We start from the raw sequence: 18,594 nt of genomic DNA on the forward strand, positions 1-18,594 counted from the left end.
ATGTTCCTGAAAAGGCGAGGTTGTTATTATTTGTTTTAAGGGGTTGTTCATTATATAATAATTCAACTTCATTCAACTCCGGACTTTTAATGAGCATTTCGGCGTGCGGAAACTCTCAACTCGCTAATGAAGATTCTACTCTGTTGAGTAGCGGGAAAGTAAAATAAACTGGGTCAAATAATATAAACAAAACGAATGGGTAATTAATACAAACCTCACAGTCGCGTGGGGGTTTTAAAGGGGCTCGCTGATCTTTAAAACGTATGAAAAATTGTAGGGCAGCGGCCCTTGTAACATAATAAGGATTTTCGATGGGAAGTCGTAAAAGTGCTAGACGACGAAGGCTTAGCGATTTGAAAAATTGTTTAGTTTAAGGCCGTATTGCAGTTTCGAAGCCACTTTATGCGGATGCACTTTGGATCTATTTATCATCTAAAGTGTTCCGAAATTCGGGATAGCGCATATTTGCGTTCCACTTTTATATCGAAGTGAAAATTTTATGAAATTGTTCTTGTGCCACGGGGATAAAAGCGCGACAGCGGTTTCATTTGAATAATTCCCAAATTATTTTCGGTCCGCCACAAAATAATCTATTAGAATGGGCAACGCGCTTTCACGTTTTACAACCGAACATCTCCGTGCTTTTATGTCCGCAATAATAATATGTTTACAAGGGACGTATTATTTTATGCCGACCGGCTTGTTTTACTAAAAGCCTCACTTATTGGGTTACGTCGTTAAAATTATTAAAATTGTTTTGTCACACTTAACACAAAATCAATGAGGTAGCGAGTTTATGTGTTTGATAAGCGGTACTTTATTATACTCGGCCTAGCTTTGTTTTTAATAAACATTCTCAATGGATAATATACAGAAAATATTGAAGAATAAACGGAAAGTTGTATGAATTAGAAGTCACTTCTGATGATCTCTCAGTGGAGTTGCATGAATACCAAAAGAAGGGAATAACATACAGTAATTTCCACAATATTTTTATTCAAAAATACTCATTGTTGTGGTCTGGGTATGGGTTTCAAATCCATGTCCTTTTATACAGGGTAAGACTCATTTTTTTTTCCAGACCGCTTATAGAATAAGAATGAAATGTTTCATCAGCAACATCATATCTATTTCTTTAAAGGTCATCCCCAGCCCAAATAAAAATGGCATATAGAAAGACATCCAAAGCACTAAGTTCAAGCTTCTGAAGGGGGTATTTTATAACCGATACTGGTTGTTTCTGGAGCATGTCTTTGACCCTTAAAAGACAACTCTGTGTTGTCTTTATGGACAATTTTTTTGTGGGTTAGAAAACAAATTGGCTTTTCAAACAGCCTATACTACTTACTGCGTTTTTCTCTCGGGATCCGCAACCCAAACTCGATTTTTCAACTTGGAAAACCGACTTTCTCATTAATCGCCCCGCATATAATCAAATCGTCGGGTTTTTTGCGAGACATCCATTAACCATCCTTCGACTTTTCAATTGCCATCAGGTACACTTAAGATAAATGAGCCAATCGGATCGAGGCCCAAAAGCAATGAATCGTCTGAACAAAAATCAGGACCGAAACGGCTTCGAGTGGCCCACTCGACGCCGCGGCCGTCCGAATGGGCATTTAAGCCTTGACAAATGACCAGCAAAGGCGAAAAAGATGCTTGCATGGTTTTTTCCCAACCGAAACGATCATTAAGGCCGAAAGGATGGAAGGTCCAGGATTGAACTAGGTCCGGGCTCTGTCTTCTAGTGTATCGGCGCTGATGGTTTCGAAAAACACTCTTCAAGCCTATCCGAGAGTAATTTTCAGTTTAACGTTGTAAAACAGCAATTTCCTGGAACAAGGTCTCCGAAAATACCATCATTATCTCGGTTTATCGGCGCAAAGAAAGGCGTTTGGGAAACCCTCGTTAGAGACTAATCAGTTAGGTATAGGACCCTAAGGCAGATAAAGACTTAATTAGTCAGAGGACTCTGTCTTCTTAAGATTGGCAGCCGTATCTTCTGCATGGCTAAATATAAAACTGACACAATAGAACGACTGATTCTTTTTAAACTCCTCTAAAACACAATAATAACCTAAGGTCTAACCGATAAGCGTTTAGGTTACCCTAATACTCTATTCCCCTCTATATCATCCCCGTAGCGTAAACTTTTCCATCTAAAACTATCGAATATTAAGCTCGGATGGGAGTTTTGATGATCTGATCTTTATTATTTCATGTCCCGTATATTGTGGGGGATGATCGATCGATAGATAAGATAGGACCCAAAATGGTGATGACGTAAATTGTTTTTGGCTTGTCGTTCTTTGACGTCATTCATCAATTTTTTTTCTTTGAAATAACGTAATGAAGTAAAGTACATTATTTGGATTACCGTTTTCTAGGACAAAATAGTTCAATAATCAGTTACCCATAATTTAACAAGTGATGAAAGTAATTTATTTCGAGTTTATCTGAATTTAACCCTCCAACCAATCAACCAGTTTGACCATATTTGGGCCATCTTATTGCTTCTTTGACATTTTGACGTCAGTTGTCAAATTACAGAATTATTCAAGGTCAAATCAACAAGTGTCAGAAAAGTTTTAAAACCGATGAAATTAGGATAAAAATAAAATTTTAAGTTAAGCATTGCTGAACTTGGAATGTTGTACCTAACACATGCGGAAAGCGTCTTTCCTACTCTTTAAATTAACTGCTTGCCCGAACTCTGCATGACGTCGTAGCGGGCAACGGTAGTCTCGTGCGGAAAAGTACCACTTTTCCCACTTAGTAGGTAAATAGCTATTTACTTTCAGAGCGACATTGACAACAACTACCATGTCTATGTATTAGGTTGTCATGCAAAATGACCTTATGGTTGTCCAGCCGCTTTAATCATATTTTACTTTTTCTTTAAAGCTTGTCATATACACCAAGATTATTGAGTGTTTTAGATGGCGCATGCAAATGGTTAGTAAATCTAGAAAATATTTTCATTCATAGCAAACCTCTCCCGGAGACTGTAACGTGTATGATCGGCTTAAAACTCATATTATTGATCAGACTACTAGAGATAGACTGGAAAAGTAACTTTGTCGCACTAGAACGTAAGAACATAGAATTTTCTAAACTAAAATGCGTACGGAAAAGTTAACTTTAATGTATGGGGGTAGAAACAGTTATGTATGTACAGGGTGCTGCACTTTCGATGGTTTTACGGGGTACAGAGAAAACGGTAATAGATAGAAAAAAAGTAGCATACGTGTTCTGATCTCTTTTTCTGAGCTGAGATGGCTGGCGAAAAGTGGGCGGCGCAAACTTCTTTTGTTTCCAAAATACGGGGGGCTTTTGAAAATTGTTCATTTTGGAACCTCCTCTCTATTTCATTTGCTATTAAAGTTATCAAAAAAGGAAAAACGGTTTCCGGTAGAAGTTTTGACGTAAATTCCAATCCAATGGCGTAGTCAGTTTTTTTCTATTACGTTTAGTTTCTGACATATGACAGTAAGTTATATTTTTTTTAAATTGAACACCCTATATATTTTTAGGTCATTTAATTCTGTTGATTTTTACTTTTTCAACGGTGTATTAAAATATATAAGTTTGTAAACGTTAATCTTGGTAATTAGAAAAAAAAAGCGTTTCCTTAAGAAAAAAGTGCTAAATAATATGTATAAAAATACCCACAGTGGAAAACAAAATTTGGCTATGTGCATATTAACATGTTACATGTCGTTTATAAACAGTTTTTTCAACTTCTACCTTAAAAATAGTAGAAAATAGAAATGGCCACTTTTCTTATTAAAGTGACGGTAGAACTGTTTGTAACTTAGATTTTTAATAAGATTTATTAAAAACATTTAATTTTCTGATGTGTTAGTTTATTTTATTTCCGATTTTGTTTGGTATTTTAGATATTGGCCTTTTTTTAGCTTAGCAAAAGTCTTTTTTTAAAATAACAGGATTAACCTCTACAAACTTATATGTTGTAAATACACCATTGAAAAGGTAAAAATCAACAGAATTAAATGACGTAAAAATATATAGGATGTTCCATTTAAAAAAATATAACTTACTGTCATATGTCAGAAACTAAACGGAATAGAAAAAATCTGACTACGCGATTGGATTCTACATGAAAACTACTACCGGCAACCGTTTTTCCTATTTTTATAACTTTAAGAGCAACTGAAATACTGAAGAGGTTCAAAAATTACCAATTTTCGAAAACCCCCCGTATCTTTGAAACAAAACAAGTTTGCGCCATTTTTTGCCAGTCATCTCAGCTCAGAAAAAGAAATCAGAACACGTATGCTACTTTTTTCTCTGTACCCCGTAAAACCATCGAAAGAGCAGCACCCTGTACATATCAAAGGCTGAAAGAAATGGATTACGTCCAAATAATATAAGCCGCCTACAACAAAATGAGCAAACTCTTCAGAAGCCATGATCTTACACTGGAAACAAAAATGAGACTTCTCAGATGTTACATCTTTTCTATCCTCTTATACGGGACGGAATCTTGGACACTCAATGAAAGCACATCCAAGAAAATAGAAGCCTTCGAAATGCGACTCTATCGAAGAATGATGAGGATATCATGGACCGAACATATCACTAATGAAGAGGTACTAAGAAGGATGAATAAACAAAAAGAAATTATGAACACCATCAAGATCCGAAAACTGCAATATCTGGGCCACATCATGAGAAACGACTCCAGGTACTCCTTACTCCAGACAATCATCCAGGGAAAAATCAATGGAAGAAGAGGTCCAGGAAGGAGAAGAATATCTTGGCTGCATAACCTCAGGAAGTGGACCGGAAAAACATCAACCGAACTCTTCCGCATTGCCGTAAACAAGGTTAGGCTCGCCATGCTGATTGCCAACATCCGTAACGGATAGGAACCACAAGAAGAAGAAGAAGAATATAATTAATTGATTACGTCCAAGAATATAATTAATTTTTAGTTTACCGCCCGTTGTCAATGACGACAATAAAAATCCCCATACTTTCATAAAAGTTTGTTTTGTCATAATTTGTAGTTTGGTTAAAATTTCCTCCTACTTTGTTCGCTCCAAATAAAAAAAAATGTATTTTTTCTATACGATTAGTTAAAACCAACTTTGATCGTACTTTAGAGATATAATTCCTCCTTTTTGACAGAGGTGTCCGAATCCATTGTCTGCAAACGCCCCGACTCCCTTAATTGCTCAAACTGTGAAACCTCTTGAACGTGGCAGCATTGTTTGCAAACAACTCGACAATCGACTGTTCTGATTCCGTTAAAATAATTGCTCCTCCCCTCCCCAATACGATTTGCATGTCTCGATTATGTCCTCAACTGCAGTAACCGGTTAAGAAAATGACTTTTTCACCCTCAACGCGGATAGTTAAAGCGTACAGAACCAAGTGAAAAGAGCTTTTAAACGTTGAAGTTGAAGCAAAATAAACCCTCGTCAAGATTACGTTATTATGTTCTTATTAATTATAATTTGAAAAGTTTTCTCGTACTCGGAGAAACTATGCAAATACATCCAGAGTTTTAGACGGAAAAGCGGTATAGAGCGACGTTGCAAAATTGCAGTTCGCCCATTCAGTTTAGGCCTTCGCAGTTAAGATTTTCATCCGAGCTTTTGATATGGGAATCAGGTTAGCAGGAGTATTAACGTAATTTCGACTTGCGAGTAGTAGTAGTTTGAACCAGTCTTTCAATAGGATGCTCAAAGGATCCATAAAGTTAATGGGTTTCCAGTTTAGCGCCGATCAATTTCCACTTTCATTACACCGATAACGAAAACACTAGTCGTCTAAGTTCTGGACGTAGTTTTGAGGCGGCAATCCTCGTTATTAACAATTAATTCTACTCCCTCAGGATCAGTACTAAAACCGTTTAAATATAGAAATTGCTCTAGTTCGAAACTGATGTTTATTGTCTAGCAGTAACAACGTCCATTTTTCATTTGACAGCTGGTTAATATTTAAAAAGCCCTAAGCAGTCTCTGACGCATTTTTAATTCAGCAAATTTCTACTTTGCATTCAGCTGTTAAAAATGTAGATAAACTAAAAAGGTAAAGTAGATTTTGGAAGTTTGATTTCAGACGTTTCAATACATTGGGAAAGTTCTTCAAACATTTAGTAAATTTTGTTTTTTAAAATAGCTATTTATGATATGTGTTAAAGGTGCATTTTGCAAAAAGAGTGAAATTTCAGCATCCAGAAATGTGGTAATAGATTAACTTTTAACTCGAAAATAAGGTAAAAAACAATTTCTTCTGAATCTGTGAAAAAAACAACGTAGGTACTTTGTTTACAATTTAAAAGAAAATCGCATTTAATTCTCCCCTTTCTCCTCACTTTTTTATTTATCGTAATTCACATCAAATACAGATGGTTCCATAATATTTTATTAATTTAGGATCGAATTGAATAAATTGGTTAGTTAAAATGGGTAACGATAAACCATTTTTCTAGCTGCGCATTCAAAATTTGATTTGATATTTTAGCGGACTCGCGATATATTCAACAAAAGCCTATATTGTTCGGTGCTTTTTCCCCATATATTTATATATTTTAGGTGATTAAAATATAAAGGGAACGAAGGGTTTTCGGTTTTTAAAATTGGATAAAATGAATTATTCGCGCCCAATCATGCTGTTGTAGAATTGTTGTAATATCGAGTACGTTTTCCATTATGCGGGGTAAAGGGGGTTTGCAACCCAATTATTAATTTTCCTTTAATTAGATTCCGGAAGATACAATAAGAATTGTTTCGTTTTTGGCAAGTTTCCATAATTTCCCTGACTTTCTAATTAGTCAAGTTTCCATATAACCGCATTGAAGCTCTCTCTCGTTAACCCCTTTACCTGTGTTTGACAAATAAGGGGGCTTTGTCAGGCCAAAAGTAGCTATATTCCCTTCTCATATATCCACTTTGACTTTCAAAAACATATCCCTGACAGGGCTATATTATTCCCCGCCATTCCCCCAAGTAAGTTTGAATAGAAAACCGTTTGTTTGGAATGGAAAAATAACTTTCCTAGCTAGTAGATAAATCATTTCTAAAACATTGAACTTTTTCCCCTTCAGACATTTCGCGGTTTCACCCCCCTTATATTCAATATAATACAGTCTCTGATGCGGTTTTAAGCCACCCTTCTTTTCTTTGTCTGTGACTTTTGTAAACTGTCAAGGCACATGTGGGCAAAAAGTAATATTTTTCCTCTCGAAAAGAAAATAAAACACTCAATCCGTTTTCAATACCTCTCGAAAAATGCGGCAGCAGCAGTTAAAGTAAATTAGCCTTCCCATTACTGAATCCATATTTTCCGAGTATTCTTTTGCCCTTAACGGGTTCATTACCATTTTGAATTCCTATTAACGGCATTTAACGGTCGGAATATTAAGTAGTCCATTAATTAATTGAGCTATTTGCGACTCCGCCCGCATACAAACGCCAGTTCGGTCGCGGAATTCCAAATTTGATCCGAGATGCCGTGTTTAGTTACACATTATTGAACTCTTGCCTGCGTTTTGGACTTGTAAGTCTCATATGGAATTTTTGAAAAATTGTATGTATGTTTAAATGATTACTTATTCCTTAAAGATTAAACTAAACTAAGTGATACACAGAGTGTGCCAAGTATTCATGCGGAAAATACACCAGACGGTAAAACCAAAGAAGAGATAGTTAAAAAGAGAAAGCGAATTACAGAAAGATGGACTTTTCCTACCAAAGTTAAAGCTTTCTCTTTGAATTGTTCGTCATTCATTGGTTGGTCATTCAGGTTATTGAATATACATATCATCATACATTTATGTCATCAAAATTTTTTTAAAACATCAGTTTAAAGTTAACAATTGTTAATATCGATTGATATATTCTAATGATTAACAGACAAACTTAAAATACTTTGACTCAAAAGAAGTATGCAATGATTAAAAGATTGACTATAAAAATTGGATGCAATGTTTATTTCAAAATTAAGATAAGAGACAACCGGCAACATGTTTCCTACCAAAGGCAAGTTGAGGTCAGCCAAAACATTACCCCAACAGCAAAGGAATTATGCCAGCTGTGTTTATAGGAGCATTGTAGGTATGACGGCAATAATATGTCAACTATGACACTTACTATACTTAAGTGGAGTTTGATTAAACTTCAATTCAGTATATCAAGTGTTTGACACGCATTTTAAAAACGAATCATTTCATCATCTGCTGTATAACGCTACAGGCCCAGAAATAATAAGAACTTAATGGAATTAATTTAATAAGCATCATCAGATAACCATGTGCTGCCCTAGAGCAGTATGTATCGTCTCCGGAATCTTAAATTTGGAGACAGAAAGTGAATGCTTATGCTTACGCAAAAAAAGATAATCGTATTACCAAAACAATGCTTGCGATGATGATTTGAAACTTGGGAAAAAAAGAGGAAAGCTGTCAAAAATATTGTAGCACTTTCAAACGAAAAAGCAATCAAATTCATACCAATCGCATTCAGGATGTTTTACTTATAAACAATGAAATGCATTTTTCATAACTTTATACTTTAGTTGGAAAGTTTTCTCTTTGATGTATATCAAGAATGGCACAACTACTTTATATTTTAGGCAAGCAAAAGTACTTTACTAACAAACCTCAAACCCGACATTTCCCTACAACAATCCACCGAAAATAAAACCGAACTTAAATCCGGAATTTAATTATTGAAAATTGAAATCGTTCGAATCGCCTTAACTTCGGGATTGCCTTTATTGGTGCGCATCTTTTAGATTCCTGAAGAGTTCCGCCCTTAGGCCGAGATGCGGGAATTAATGTAATGGAGCCCTCACAAGAACCGTTCCGGCCAATGGCGATACGTGCTTCGGTTCTGCGAGTGGTGTATATTGGCGAAAAGAAAATTTAAAGCTTTGAATCCCGACAACAAAGTGTAGAAAATAATCTGGTTTTGAGTGCGGCCGGAACCGAAGAAATGTCGATCGTACTCGGTGGAATTATGGAAGTGCACCGGGTCGAAATTAACTGGCACCTAAACCGCAACGTTGTAAAAGTTCGAGCTTATTTAATAACGTTACGGTTCGGCCTTTGAGCTCGTACACGAAAACGAAACTACTTTGTTTCGTATCTGGCTGGAACAGACGATTGCGGATGCTTAACGGTTTAAAAAGAATCCATAAACGAAATCCATCTAGCCGCTTTCGCTTTACTGCACTTGCTTTGTCAGATTAACTACAAAGTACCATATGCTTCTTTTTAACTGGTTTAGCTAGCGCAATAATCTAGAACATCCGATACTCTAACGATCTACATACAGTAAAAGTCACATAGAGTTTGTAAGGCGATAAACGTAACATTAGTGCGGTAACGAGACACGCATCCGAGACAAATAATAACTTTATAAAGCCATTAACTGCCAAGCCGTCTGGGAAAGGGTTCCTCAAGCATCCTAGAGAACAATGCAATATTAAATCTTGCTGTCGTTTAGTTAATTTCGGCTTTCCAAGCCACTTGGGGAGAGCTTCTGCTCGGGCTTTTAGGACCGATTTTAGCTTATCCAGAGGCATTCCATGGAAAATTGAGGGATATTGTTATATGACCGTGCTTTTTTGCTTAAGTTTCGAAATCTGAGAAAAGTGTTTTTGCTTTCGGTAGCAAAATTTATTTACTCAGCTATTTTGTATTTTTGGGTTACTTTATGATCCGGATATGAATTTATGATTAAAATTGTTGAAATGTTTCAATTCGTGCAACAATTAAGAAAACAACAGACTTTCCCAAAATTTGTAAAAAAAGTCTTCTTTCATGTACCCATTCCTGCAATTTGAGGGCATTTTACGTTCTGAAATAGTACACTATTATACAGGGTGGTCCAGTTTTAAGTGTCAATAATTCACCATTTGATAGCCAATCAAAAAATAAGTTGACTTGCATTATGTCATTTTTCTGAAAAAGATTTCCTAAGGAAGATACAGTCCTCCAAATTTCTTTTTACAGTTTTACAGTTTAAAACTGAACATCAAGACTTGTGAAAGTCCAAATTTGTACTGAATAGTCTAAAAACTTGCTTTTTACTACTAGGAATGGTCTTATGATTCGCTTTCTCAGACTGCCATCCTGGTTGAGTGTCTGAAACTGGCATTCAAGAACTAAAAAAATCCGGAAATCAAGACAAAGACTGTATTGTGCATGAAACTCATTTTTTACTACTAAAAATAATATAAAAGTTGACTTTTAATGCTAGAACTGACTTTACTAGGACTAAAGGAGGTCCAAAAGTATATTTTCAAGACTTTAATTGGTGTACAACTCAATTTTCTGGACTGGATAACAAGTCTAGAAGTAAATTAAATTTTCGGACTATTTTATTTATAAAAATTAGTTCTCAAGACGTATTATTGTAGCATTTGGTACCAAAATTTTTTACTTTTATTACTGAAGAAACTTGACTTTTGGAAATAGTCTTAAACTCGATTTTTCAGTCTGAATTTCTTAGAGATGCTACAATTTATTGCACCTATGAGTGTAGAAGTCAATTTAATAGTGAAGAAGCTTGAAATAACAGTTTTAAGACTATGGACAGTGTGCAAACTAGCTTTTAGGCCTGATAAGTCAAAAACTTTGTAACGATAGTCTTGAAACCTGATTTGAGGCACTGAAAACAGCCTTAAAGCACTAAAAACTGTCTAGATTTTTACGAAATTCTTGAATTTTTAGCACTAATGTGTGACCAAACTTGGAATGCCATTTTAAGTCTATGAAGATTGTAAAAATCGTTTTTTTAAGTTTGCTATGTCAATAACTTGGTTAAGATAGTCTTGAAACTCGATTTTCCAAGCTGAAAGCAGTTTTGAAGCACTAAAAATAGGCCAGAATTCTAAGAAAATGAAAAGCACAGTAAAAAGCACGAAAAGTTCGTTTTCAAGACAATTTTCATGAATCTAATGTTAATGTCCTGCATCTAAGACTATTTTCAAGACTAAAATATTGAAATTTGTCTTCAAATTATGAAAACTTACTTCAAATGCAAATTTTAAGCTTCTGATGTCACTTTTCATTAGTTCAGTCACATTTTGGGGTTCAAGTCAATTTATAAGGTTTAAATGTATGAATTTGTAGTAACAAGTTCTTGAAAAAGTAGTTTTTATGTCTACAAGTCAATTTTCAGTATTAAAAAAAGTCTCTCGATTTGCATGAAAACTGGTTACAAACACAATTTTTAAGCTTCTGAAATTTTTATCTTTTCTAAGTCAATTTTCAAAACTAAAGTCTTTCAGTTTGTCTGGATGAAAACTGGCTACAATAATATTTTTTAAACTTCTTAAGTGAATTTTCCGTTTCCAAGACAATTTTTAAGTTGGGTTAGGTTAGTTTCGGGTCTTTGACCGTATTAACGTGTAATAAAGTGCTTGTTCCAAATTTGATCAATATTGCTCCAACGGTCTGACAGTTATGACAAAAAAAAACGATGTTTTAAACAGAAATTTGAAGGACTGTATTTTCCTTAGGAAGTCTAGGACTTTCAAGAAAATGACATAATAAATGTCAACTTATTTTTTAATTGGCTATGGATTGGTGAATTATTGACATTCAAAACTGGACCACCCTGTATAATTAATACCGTCACTATTTTGTACTGATGCTTGTTGGTTTAAAGAAAAGTCGTACGAAGTGAGGCTTGCAATGCAGCTAAAGTACAAAAAATTGATTCTAATCCATGTAAAACAATTTTACCTACGACCTCAGTGTAAATAGCTATTTACGTATAGTTTTCTGTTATGTAATGAACCTCTTTACGGATAGTTGTAAAAAAAGCGCACACTTTTAAGATCGGCCAGAACTATCGCTCTAATGCTGGGAAAATTTGATTTTATTTACATTTCTTCCTTTATCAGAGTATATTAGATGGAGATAATCGCGTAATGGCATTGTTCATACAGTTTTAAATAACTACCACTTCGTGTAGAATATTATCTGCAATAGCAAACACATCAAGTAATATTACTGAAAGTTTTCCCTTTCTTCTTAAGAACTGTAATGCCACCATAAATAATTATTTTAACAACAACACTAATAATTATTTAAAAAGTAACATGATTTGTGGATTTTTTTATTACGTTATTTTTTTCCTTAGTGGCATAATACCCTAATGTAATGGATTAGTACAAATATAATGTTAATACGTTGAAAATACACTTTTTTAATGAAAAGTTACTCTGAATTATAGGAATGCGAAAACAGGACTTTCCATTTGGTTGTAGGTAAAGTATAGTACGTCACACGTGCTCTAAGGCATTTTACGCACTCATGGAATTACACACTCGCCGCAGGAATTGACTTTGGAAGTAAGACATTTTTGTTATTTTAGCCAATAATTTCATCTAATATTTCAATTTTCTTAAATTCTTAAACCTCTCTTGGGTCCAGTTTTCTTTCCATCTCCGTCAATTTGTCAACGAGAAGTCAAACTACCAGTTTTTTTTTTGGACTTCTTCTGGTACGGGTACGCTTTACCCTCGTGCAGAGCAATATTTAGTCAAGCCTTCATTTGTTTTATGGTTTGCTGACATAGTAACACCTCTAAGTTTAGAGACATCGTATAACACAGTAAACTACATTAAGATCGTCAAACTTGACCACGTTCCAATTCAGAAACACAGTGGCGTAAGATGTAGTTTTGAGGAAGCAGTTACTTAAAGCTGTCTTACCTTCAGAAGAGCTTTGGAGTTTCCAGTTCAACTGTGGTGCCTCTCACAACTTACTACTCTTGGAATTTTTCATCGTTTCTCACCAATAATTGCTTATTATTAACCTTCTAATTTTTTACAAATCAATCATTTCTTTACTAAGATAAACTGTGGTACATTGCCAATCTTGCTAGTGAATTTACTTTTATATTTAAGAATTTTTTAAAAACATCTTTTCATGATTAATAGTTGAGTATGAATTGTTAGTTGCTTCACACTTGAATCGTTCCGGAAATTAGGTTTAAAAGTCACGAAATCCCATTTAAAAAATCAGAATCTCGCCTAGAGATAGAGTTAATTAAGGTTTCTTTTACTAGTCTCTGTGCAGCGCAGCGAATTCAAAAACAGTGGCATTAATTTAACTTTTAAATATGACGACGTCGCCTTTATGTCTCTTTATCCTCGCGATTTCGCTGTTTCTTTCTACTACACAACACGCAAACACGCGCGTCCGCACAAAAAACGAAATTACGTCATTTTAATATAATTGAAAAGATGCATTTTCTTTATAACAAGTCGCTCATTTAATAAAGTGAAATATAATTTGCCAGCCGCGAGTGCATGCACACGCTCTCGAACTCGAATATGCGCGCCCGCTAAATTGCTCTATGAACAAATATGTATGTAAATTATTCAAAGCCGAGCTGGGAGCCCCCGCATAGCAAAAATAAAAAGTTTACCTCGTGTGTCAACACAAAAGTGCCTTTTATTATTTCTGCTGCGCCGGGAATAAATAACCGGAACGTCAGACGTCGAAGAGTTTCCTGCTCCGGCTGCAGTGAAAACGGCAACAGGACGGTTGGCCAACATGTCACAGGCTTTGGATACTGAAATTGATCAAGATTGTTCCGAAAATAGTGCTAGAATAGCCGTAGAACTTGACAATAAACAAGAAAAGAATATCTACTACCGGTTGGTAGAAATGAAATTCAAATTATGATCAGCGCAATAACAACGTGTTTATAACAAGTTATTTAGCAAAAACTGGTTTGATGTTGTGGTTTGAAAGTACCCTGTAACTCGGTTATTTTTGAGAGTTTAGGGAAGTTCAACCACTCAAATTAACTGTCTTGAGCTCCTCTTTGCAGTGGTGTAAACCAAAATATTCTATCTGAAAAACTTCTTACAGGGTGATCAAAAACAGTCAATCACTATAATTTTTATGCACACCCTGTATACTGGAAGTAATGACGGTCTTGCAAACTTATGGTGCTGAGTTAAGGAGTTGATTAGGAACATTTTTCTTCTCCTGCAAATTTTTCGTAACTTTCACCGTTTTCCAGTTATTTAGCAAAGACTGGTTTGATGTAACAAATGTTCAAATCAGTTGAAATTCTGGTTTGAAATTTGCGCACACTGTAACTCGGCTATTTTTGGCAGTTTAGGGAGATTTAACCACTCAAACTAACCGTCTTGAGCTCCTCTTTTCAGTGGCGTAAAGCAAACAATTCTATCTTAAACATTTCTTACAGGGTGATCAAAAACAGTCAATCACTATAATTTTTATGCACACCCTGTATACTGGAACTAATGACGGTCTTGCAAACTTATGGTGCTGAGTTAAGGAGTTGATTAGAAACATTTTTATTCTCCTGCAAATTTTTCGTAACTTTACCGTTTTCCAGTTATTTAGCAAAGACTGATTTGATGTAACAAATGTTCAAATCAGTTGAAATTCTGGTTTGAAATTTGCTCACACTGTAACTCGGCTATTTTTGGCAGTTTAGGGAAATTTAATCACTCAAACTAAGCGTCTTGAGTTCCTCTTTCCAGTGGCGTAAAGCAAACAATTCTATCTTAAACATTTCTTACAGGGTGATCAAAAACATTCAATCACTATAATTTTCATGCACACCCTGTATACTGGAAGTAATGACGGTCCTGCAAACTTACGGTGCTGAGTTAAAGAGTTGATTAGGAACATTTTTCTTCTCCTGCAAATTTTTCGTAACTTTTACCGTTTTCCAGTTATTTAGCAAAAACTGAATTGATGCAACAAATGTTCAATCAGTTGAAATTCTGGTTTGAAATTTGCTCACCCTGTAACTCGGCTATTTTTGGGAGTTTAGGGAGCTTTAACCACTCAAACTAACCGTCTTGAGCTCCTCTTTCCAATGGCGTAAAGCAAACAATTCTATCTTAAACATTTCATACAGGGTGATCAAGAACAGTCAATCACTATAATTTTAATGCACATCTTGAGTACTATAAGTAATGACGGTCCTGCAAAGTTAAAGAGTTGATTAGAAACATTTTTGGACTCCTGCAATTTTTTTGTAACTTTTACCGTTTTCCAGTTATTTAGCAAAAACTGGTTTGATGCAACAAATGTTCAAATCAGCTGAAATTCTGGTTTGAAATTTCAGAACCCAGTAACTCTACTTATTTTTGAGATTTTAGGGAAGTTGAACAACTCAAATTAATCGTCTTGAGCTCCTCTTTGCAGTGGCGTAAAGCAAAAAATTCTATCTTAAAAATTGCTTACAGGGTGATCAAGAACAATCAATCACTATAATTTTCATGCACATCCTGTATACTGGAAGTAATAACAGTCCTGCAAACTTACGGTGCTAAGTTAAAGAGTTGATTAGAAACTTTTTTGGACTCTCTTTTGTAACTTTCACCGTTTTCGAGTTATTTAAGAACAAACTGGGTTGGTGCAACAAATATTTAAATCAGTTGAAATTGTGATCTGAAATTTGGACAGTCAGGGATAAAATTGGCTGTAAAACCCACTTGGAGTAAAAAAATGATTGTTTTAAGCACATTTTTGGAGTCCTCATTAAATTTCCTATCCGAAAACGTGAAAAAATACTATAAAACTTGATACAGTCAAGGAGAAAAACGGTGTTCAAATTTTAACTGTTAAAAGCACAGTTTGAAAGAACAGTCAGAGAAAAAATCGCCTGTAAAACCCACTTGGAGTAATAATTAATAGTAAATTTTTAGAATCTTCATTAAATTTCCTATTCAATAACATAAAAAACCATTACAAAATTTGGTACAGTCAGGGAGAAAAGCGGTGTCAAAATAAGTCATAAACTACCAGAACAGTATTTGTAATTTACCAGTAATTTACCCATCACTACAACTTAACAAAACCATACATTGACCAACTGTCAAATTGTGTCGTTGTGACGTTTAGTTTCCCTAAAAAAAGATGTATCCACTAATCAGAAATATACATGGTGTTTGATTAAAAGTTTGTAGTTTTTCATTTATGACTTTTATTTTATTTAACAATACTTTCTGGTGATTTAGAAGCAGTTCTATATAACTAAAAATAAAGCTACAAGTTGTCTAAATAAACTATACTATAACCCTGTACAGTAGTCGTAATAATTCACACTCACTAGTTTAATGAACTCTAGGGGTTTTAATTATACGCATCTAGATACGTTTCAAGTGCAATAAGCTTAACAACCCTTCGCATAGCAAACCCGGTCTACTAATAAGAAATTTCCATAAAAGATATCACAGTCTCAGTTTTCCTTTGTAAATCAATTCCCCGTGTTTTGCTCTTCGTGCCGTCTGAAGTGGGACTCTTCACACTCGACTCTCTCTCGGCGTCAAAATTGGGCACACAAAGCCGAAGAGGGCAAAGTTTCATCTTTCTTACGGCCCGCGCCGACTTTATCTGGATGTCGGAGGTTCTTTGTGCCGAGCATTTAATTCATCTCGCCAAATTAGGTAATGGACCGTATACCCCTCTCTACTCGTTTTTTTTTCTGTTGATATACAACAACAGTTGTGTTTGCAGAGCAATTTCAAAGCCTGCACCAAATTAAATAATTCGGCGGGCGTAAAAAGTCGCGCTGTGAATATTAAACTAACAGTTTGTCGACGATTTTATTGTAACGAGGGCGCAATTAAATTTAGCGAATTTTCATGGCAAAAGCTGCACCCTATTTGCGAAACACTCCAACAATACGTCAAACCGAATTATTGCCGTACGGTCCTTCGTGCGCGTACACGCCTATTAATTGAATTAGTTTTATTGTTAATCGAGTACAAATTGTTTGAAAAACTATAATCAAACTGAAAAGGCCGCGGGTTATCGAGCCGGGGTTTTTACCAATTAAATTTGCGAAACTCGCTACAACACTTTTTTAATGGGAATGAACAAATTTCCACCGCACTTGGGTCGAAATAAACTACACCATTACCGAACATAGTTTATAGGTTATAGTCGAGTTGCTCACAAAGTTAACCTTATCTGAGTGGGAAGGGTCCGGCCCCACGAAATTTCTTATCCTACTGAAGTCGTAACGCGCGAGTTATCATATCGTTATACCCAACTTGGGAATGGCGAATTAAGGGTTGCAAGGGTGGCAGCCGATTAACCTTAATAGAGAGACACATTTCCCTTTGGGACCACCTTGTACCGGGACAATATTAATTATCTCGCTACCATAATTGTTAAAGGTACGATACACATTTGTTCTTCAAAATGTGATTAAATTGTAAATCTTATTGCATTTGAATTGTATCTAGATGATGTACTTACTGTATAGGGTGCCCATTTTACCAGCCTCACCATGAGGAACTCGGTTATTTGAAGAGATACAAGAAAGTTTAAATTGGGGCAAGTTTGAGCAATGTCGATTAAAATGCCGCTTTAATTTCTTTCTTAGTAAGTGGAAAATTGTTTCTTACATCTTATCATTTCTTGAGCCTTAATAATTTTTACAGATAGGTTATGTTAGGTAGAATAAAACTTCTTCTTCTTCTTCTCAGTCCGTATTTATCCAGTCCTGGATATAGGCCTCTTCCCAAATCCCTCAACGCCTTTCTAGCAGTCCGAGTCCAATTCCTTCCTGCAACATTTTGGATATCGTCTCGCCATCGTCCCCGAGGCCTTCCAATTCCGTTTGGTCTCTTATGAGCGCCAAACTAGTATCCTATAGCTTGGTTCACATGAATCCGGAACATTCGTGGAATGCGGACGTCAAGGACAAAATCGCCTGTAAAACCCATTTGTGGTGTGAAAATGACAGTTTTAAGCACATTTTTGGAATCCTCATTAAATTTCCTATCCACTAACCTAAAAAAACACTACCAAATTGAGTACAGTCAGTTAGAAAAACAGTGTCAAAATTTGAACTGCTAGAAACATAGTTTGAAAAGACAGTCAAGGACAAAATCGCCTGTAAAACCCACTTGTAGTGTGAAAATGACAGTTTTAAGCACATTTTTGGAATCCTTATTAAATTTCCTATCCAATAGCCTAAAAAAATATCACTAAATTCGGTACAGTCAGGGAGAAAAGTGCTGCCAAAGTTTGAAAACACAGTCAGCGACAAAATCGTCTGTTAAACTCACTTGGAGTGAGAAAATGACAGTTTTAAGCACATTTTTGGAATCCTCATTAAATTTCCTATCTACTAACCTAAAAAAACACTACCAAATTGAGTACAGTCAGAGAGAAAAACAGTGTCAAAGTTTGAACTAACAGAAACACAGTTTGAAAGGACAGTCAAGGACAAAATCGCCTGTAAAACCCATTTGTCGTGTGAAAATGACAGTTTTAAGCACATTTTTGGAATCCTCATTAAATTTCCTATCCAATAGTCTTAAAAAACACTAAAAAACCGAGTATAGTCAGTTAGAAAAACAGTGTCAAAATTTGAACTGCTAGAAACACAGTTTGAAAGGACAGTCAAGGACAAAATCGCCTGTAAAACCCACTTGTAATGAAAAGGCCCACAAAGGCTGTCCAGGAGAGGCCTATGTTTCTTGTGATTTCAGAAGATTGATTTTCTTTGCCAAGTTGAATTTTGTGGCCTAAGTAAACATATTCTGAGACAACCTTCAGAGGTTGGTCATTAACGGTCACCTGGATGTCTTCTGTACTTA

General features: G+C 35.4%; 1 protein-coding gene across 3 annotated transcripts in view; it reads left to right on the top strand.

The window, feature by feature from the left end:
* The window catches only part of LOC145733459 (uncharacterized), a 278,672-nt gene that overhangs the window by 241,173 nt on the left and 18,905 nt on the right, over nt 1-18,594 (top strand). The gene's annotated exons all lie outside the window — the stretch shown is intronic.

The sequence above is a fragment of the Ips typographus genome, linkage group LG1, assembly GCF_016097725.1.
Source record: "Ips typographus isolate SLU linkage group LG1, UJ_Ityp_2.0, whole genome shotgun sequence".
Taxonomy (NCBI): Eukaryota; Metazoa; Arthropoda; class Insecta; order Coleoptera; family Curculionidae; genus Ips; species Ips typographus.